The sequence below is a fragment of the Silene latifolia genome, chromosome 11 (genome assembly GCF_048544455.1).
Source record: "Silene latifolia isolate original U9 population chromosome 11, ASM4854445v1, whole genome shotgun sequence".
In the NCBI taxonomy this organism is placed as follows: domain Eukaryota; kingdom Viridiplantae; phylum Streptophyta; class Magnoliopsida; order Caryophyllales; family Caryophyllaceae; genus Silene; species Silene latifolia.
The window spans coordinates 186827065-186833201 of record NC_133536.1 but is presented as its reverse complement, the minus strand read 5'-3'; the positions used below and the strand labels follow the sequence as shown (position 1 = coordinate 186833201).

Genomic DNA, 6137 nt, shown 5'->3' with positions numbered 1-6137 from the left:
AACATGCATCTTTGAAATGTGGCCGGCGCATTGCAAAGCCCAAAGGGCATGCGCCTATAAGCAAAGGTACCGAATGGGCACGTGAATGTGGTCTTTTCTTGGTCATTAGGGTGAATTGGGATTTGGAAAAACCCCGAAAACCCGTCAAGGTAGCAAAAATGAGAATGTTGGGCAAGTCTTTCCAACATTTGGTCAAGGAAAGGGAGGGGGAAATGGTCTTTCCTAGTTGCCTTGTTGAGGCGCCTATAGTCTATACACATCCTCCACCCGGTTGTGACCCTTGTTGGAATTAGTTCATTCTTATCATTGGTGACTACCGTGACCCCGCCCTTCTTCGGCACAACATGCACCGGGCTCACCCATGCACTATCGGAGATAGGGTAAATTATGCTTGCATCATAGAGCTTCAACACCTCCTTCCTAACCACTTCTTTCATAGCGGGGTTAAGGCGGCGTTGAGGCTCAATGGAAGATGCACTTTCATCCTCCAAGTGAATGCGATGGGTGCAAAAAGAAGGGCTAATCCCCTTGATATCATCAATTCAGTACCCAATGACATCCTTGTATTTTCTCACAACATCAAGCAATTTTTGAAGTTCGGTGTCATTGAGTGCACTATTGACAATAATAGGGTAAGTATCATTAGGGCCAAGGAAAGCATGTTTAAGAGTAGAAGGAAGAGGTTTCAACTCCACTTGAGGAGGCGTGGATCTCTCCTCTTTCTTATCATCTCTTCTCAAACTTTCAAATTCTTTTTCCGGGTCTTCTTCAATTGTTGCTTCCATAGCTAAAGCATACTCCCGGTGCTCCTTGCAATCCTTTACCTTGCCCTCAAGGAACCCTTGCAAACCCTTGTCTTCATCAAATTTCTTCATATCAACCCATTCTTCTACCACATCAATCATATAACAAGACTTTTCTTCCGAAGGCTCTTTCATAGCCTTGTTCAAGGAGAATTCAACCTTTTCTTCACCCACTTGCAAAGAAAGCTTCCCATTCTTCACATCAATTATGGCACCCCCCGTAGCAAGGCAAGGGCGCCCCAATATGATGGGAATATTTGAGTCTTCGGGGATGTCCATTACATAGAAATCACATGGAAATGCAAGTTTCCCCACCTTGAGTGGGACATCCTCCACAAGACCAATAGGGTATCTTACCGACCTATCCGCAAGTTGGAGAGAAACCCTTGTTGGTGAAAGCTCATAACCCTTCAACTTCTTGAAAATTTTGAGGGGCATAAGACTAATGCTTGCCCCCAAATCACACAAAGCCCTCTCGATGTGCACGGTCCCAATCTTACAAGGTATGGAAAAACTCCCCGGGTCTTCAAGCTTTTGAGGAGCCTCATTCATGAGAATTGCACTACACTCTTTGGATAAGCTCACCGTAGTTGTTGGGCTCAAAGAGTTTTTGTTTGAGATAAGCTCCTTCAAGAACTTGCCATAACTTGGAATCTCCTTTACGGCATCAATGAAAGGCATGGTAATGTTGATACCCTTCATCATGTCCATGAACTTCCCATACTTTTGTTCAAGTTTGGCTCTTGCCAACCTTTGTGGAAAGGGAACCGGTGGTACATAAGTTCTTACCACTTGTTGTTGAGGCTCTTCAACCACCCTTGTTGGTTCATCAATCACTTTTGGAGTTTCCACAACAATTTCCACAAGCTCATCTTTTCCCTCCTTTTCTTCAATTACCTTAGGAGGTTCAACCACCATTTGAGGTTCAATGACATTGCCCGGTCTACTACTCTTCCTTTTCTTGACAAATTCCCGGTCTTCCAAATCTCGACCACTCCTCAAGTGAATAGCATTCACGATTTTCGGATTTTCCTCGGTTTTACCCGGGAATTTACCTTGGGAGGCTTGTAGTTGGCTCATTTGGGTAGCCAATTGGGAGATTTGGTTGTCCGTCATCCGTTGAGAAGCTTGCATTTGGGTCCTAAGTTGGTTGATGGATGAGGTTGTCTCTTCTTGTTTTTGGGTGGTATGGTTGATGAATTGTGTTTGATGACTCATCATTTGTTCCATCATGAGTTCCATGTTTGACTTTGGTTGGGTGGGTTGTTGGAATGGTTGGAAATTTTGTTGGAAAGGTTGGGTTGTTTGTTGGAATGGTTGGGTGGTTGGTGGGTTAAGTGATTGAAATTGTTGTTGTCTTGGTTGGAAGGTTCTTCCTTGGAAACCCGGTGGACCTTGATTGAATGTCGTGTTTTGTTTTTGAGTTTGGAAGTTTGGTTGTTGTGACTTTTGTTGGAAGGTTGGGTTTTGGACATTTTGAGAGCCATAAGAGAAGTTTGGGTGGGCTCTCAATCCGGGGTGATATTGGTTGTTGTTAAATGCTTGCTTGGCCGTACTAGACTCCCATATCCCGTTCACTTGCTCCATACCACTTCCATCTCCAACCACCAAAGGACACTCATTGGGTGGATGTCCTTGGTCTCCACAAAGCTCACAACTATAGACTTGGTTCCTCATAGAAGAATTGCTAGATGTTTTGCTTGAGCTCATCAAGGCAACTTGTTGCTTAAGCTCTTCTATCATCTCTTTCACTTCCACATTGTTGGCCGATTCGACCGTTGACTTCCCTTTCCTCTTGTGCCTATCATTGTTCCAATGAAAGGTACGAGAAGCCATTTCTTCAATAAGCTCTTTCGCCGTCTTGTGGTCTATCTTATCCAAAGCTCCCTTCCCCGAGCCGGAATCAAGATTCATCTTCATATCATTGTTTAACCCTTCATAGAAATTGTTGATGAGCTCATCATCCCCAATACCGTGGTGAGGACATAGCCTTTGGAGGCCCTTGTACCTCTCCCATGCTTCATAAAGGGTCTCATCTTCTTGTTGGGTGAACCCTTGGAGCTCACTCTTGATTCTTGCGGTTCGTTGGGGTGGGAAATACTTGTTGAGAAAAGCCTTAGAGACATCGTCCCAAGTCCGAAGAGAGTCGGGTTCACAACTTTTAAGCCACTCCTTGGCACTTCCCCTCAAAGAGTAAGGGAAAAGCCTAAGGCGTACGGCATCCTCCGTCACTCCATTGGCCTTGAACATGTCACAACTATCCAAGAACTCGTTTAGATGCTCGTTGGGGTTTTCGGTGGCTCCCCCTCCGAATTGATTGCCTTGGACAAGTTGTAGCAAGGTGGCTTTCACATCAAAATTGTTAGCTTGAATAGGTGGCTTGACAATACTCGGATTCACCACCTTTTTTCGGAGCCAAGTTATCTCTCATAGGAACCGCGGCCATTGTTACTTCCGTTTCCGGTGTTGCAAAAGGATTTTCGAAAGTTTCAAAGACCCGAGGTTCTCCTTGAAGGTTCTCAATTACTGGATTTTCTTGAGGAATCGGTGTTTCTATAAGCCCTCTTCTACGAAGTGAATTTAGTCTTCTTGCGGTTGCTTCGATCTCGTGGTCAATCGGACGAATTGGATGACCTCTCCGAGTTCTCCTTCTCATGCAAAAAGTCCTACACACTCAAGAGAGGGATTAGTAACAAAAGACTTAGTCTAAACAAGAATGAAAACAATTAATATCTAGCCGAACTCCCCGGCAACGGCGCCAAAAACTTGATGGTATCAAGCTATACCTCGCAAGTGCACGATTCTATCGTTGTACACTATTAAGGGTCGATCCCACAAGGAGTTGAAAAGATTACTAATTGTTCTAATCCGATCGTTTAGCTAAGTCGAAAATAAAAGATGATGGTTGTTATACTAATGCTACCTAGAACAAAACGAAATGCAAACTTAATAAAAGCAAGGAAAATAGGCAAAGACGAAGGGTAGGTTGTAATTCAAATAATTTAAAGGCCTAAGACTCGGTTCTTCCCAAACAATTCGCAATTCCACATGGTTAAATTTCTAGGCTAATCACAAGGGTAGTTAGGTGAGGAGGTGACGGCTCTAATTCGCCTAAGACCCCCCTCTCGGGTTCGAAATAGGACACTAGCACTACCCACCAACCCCCCTCTCGGGTTCGAAGGTCGGAATCCCTAACTCAATACCCGACTACCCCAAAAACATGCATTTTCCCAAGGTAGTCCAATATTTGCTAAGGTCATTAAGCCCCATCAATTCCCGGGTCATCCCACTCCCTCTCTCGAGGGTCGATTTCAAACGCTAGTTTAGAGGTGTCCTACCCCGGTTCTCCCTTTCGGTCTCAACCGAGGTCAACAATAGGGTCAAGTCTCGGGTATCCAAATCACAACCTAACCAACTCTCGTTGGTGGTCAAGGGTCGTAAGTCGACACTACCCAAAAGTCAACCCATAAACCAAGTCAATCCTCTAAACTACCCTCACCAATTTCCCCAAATAATTAGCCTTTATGAAATTCAAGTAGTGAAATTACTCATGTTGGGTCAAACCGAGCCCTAGTGGAAGACTACTCACTAATCATGGTCCTAATTGCAAAATAAACAACAAAGGTGGAAACTTTGGTCACAAACATGGTGAGAAGATGAAATTCACTACTAAACATGCAACAATCTAACAATGGGTGGAAGGAAAGATGATTTAATCTAATAATGAGAGAGATTTAAACCTAAAGACACAATCTTTAATCAAATCAACTCAAAGATTAAGTCTTTGAGGACAACTACCCAAGGATGAACAAAAGAAAGAGGAACAAAGGAAAGATGAACAATGATAAGAGAAGCAATGATGGAATTAACAACAACAAACAAACAACAACAACAATTTTAACATAAACAATCAAACAAACATAAAAGATGAACAAAATGTAAACAAATGAAAATAGGGAGAGAAATAATACCAACAAAATAGTGAAAGAGGAATTTGGATAGAAATAATAAAGAAGGAAATCCTTCAATCTTCTTACAAACCCAAATTCAATCACTAATTGATTGAAGAACTTATCTAATTAAAGAAGGATTAACAAAGAGATTAAGAAAGTTTAAAGCTTGAAAGGGTAAAAATTCTGGATCTAGGGTTGTGTGTACAAAAGGGTTTAAGAGGGGGTATATATAGGTTATACAAGGATTAGGACCGAAATTGGAAATGGGCTTTGAAACACGCATATGCACTCCGGCCGGTCAGCCGACGCCGGTCATTTGACCGGCTAGAGATCCTGGAAGTTTTGAACAAGTTTTGAAGTCATCGGTGTGCACGGCCGGTCGGCCGACTCCGGTCCACCGACCGGGCCAGCTGGGGCAGCTTGACTTTGAAGCTTGACTTTTTGCTTTGAGGAACTCCCCCGGCAAAGCTAGCCTGGCCACGGCGTCATTTGACCTACCGGGAGTTTCCTGTAACATTCTTCCAATTCTTTGCATTTCCTAAGCTCAATTGTCCTCCCAGCCGGCCAGCCGGTCGCCGGGCCACCGGCTGGGAACACTCCTTCCTTGTTTCCTCCTTCATTTCTTGTATATAGGTGCTCCCGGTATTGGCCATTCTTGCTTACCACTGGTGAGAGTACCTCTCAGCATCAATTCCTTCATTTTCCTTGTAGATGTACTCCCAGCCGGCTAGCCGGCTGCCGGCCTACCGGCCGAGGGTACATCTCAGCATACTTCCCTTCTTCTTTCATGCAAGGCTTAGAAATCCCGTCTTTCTAGCTTCGTTTCGCCCGTTCCCGCCTCAATTTCTGCAAGGGGGCCAAAGTGTCATAGTAAAGGGAATCGGGACTAGAAACGAGAGTAAAGGGGGTACAAAACCGCCTTAAATGGGGTCGAATATGCATGAAAATAGAGGGAAAAAGAGTGCAAAATGGTCCTATATCAAGGGAGTTGGATTACATATGTCCCCTTCGAGCCAGCAGCAACTCGTGCTCCATTCCCGACTCGCAGGTCCACATCACCTTTTTCGAGAGGTATGATGTTCTTTAGGCCCTGCAAATGATTACACAGATGAGAACCACAACCAGTATCTAGTACCCAAGTTCCGAAACTTGCATGATTAATCTCAATCATATGAATATAAGATGACATACCAACAGGAGCGACACGGCCTGCTTTGATGTCCTCACGGTAGACGGGACAGTTCCTCCTCCAATGTCCAGTCTTGTGACAATGGTGGCACTCTATGTCACCGCCCTTGCTCTTTGTCTTGCCCTGTGAGCCACTAGTCTCACCGGGCGCACTCTTACCGTTTTCTGGCTTTTTAAACTTTGGCTTACCTAC

At 44.3% G+C, this 6137-nt stretch overlaps 1 non-coding gene across 1 annotated transcript; it reads left to right on the top strand.

The window, feature by feature from the left end:
• The first annotated feature begins 2772 nt into the window (after nucleotides 1–2772).
• On the top strand, nucleotides 2773–2879 carry LOC141615462 (small nucleolar RNA R71). Its single transcript, XR_012529884.1, has one exon. It is a non-coding gene; the product is annotated as a small nucleolar RNA R71 (small nucleolar RNA).
• Nucleotides 2880–6137: the final 3258 nt, after the last annotated feature.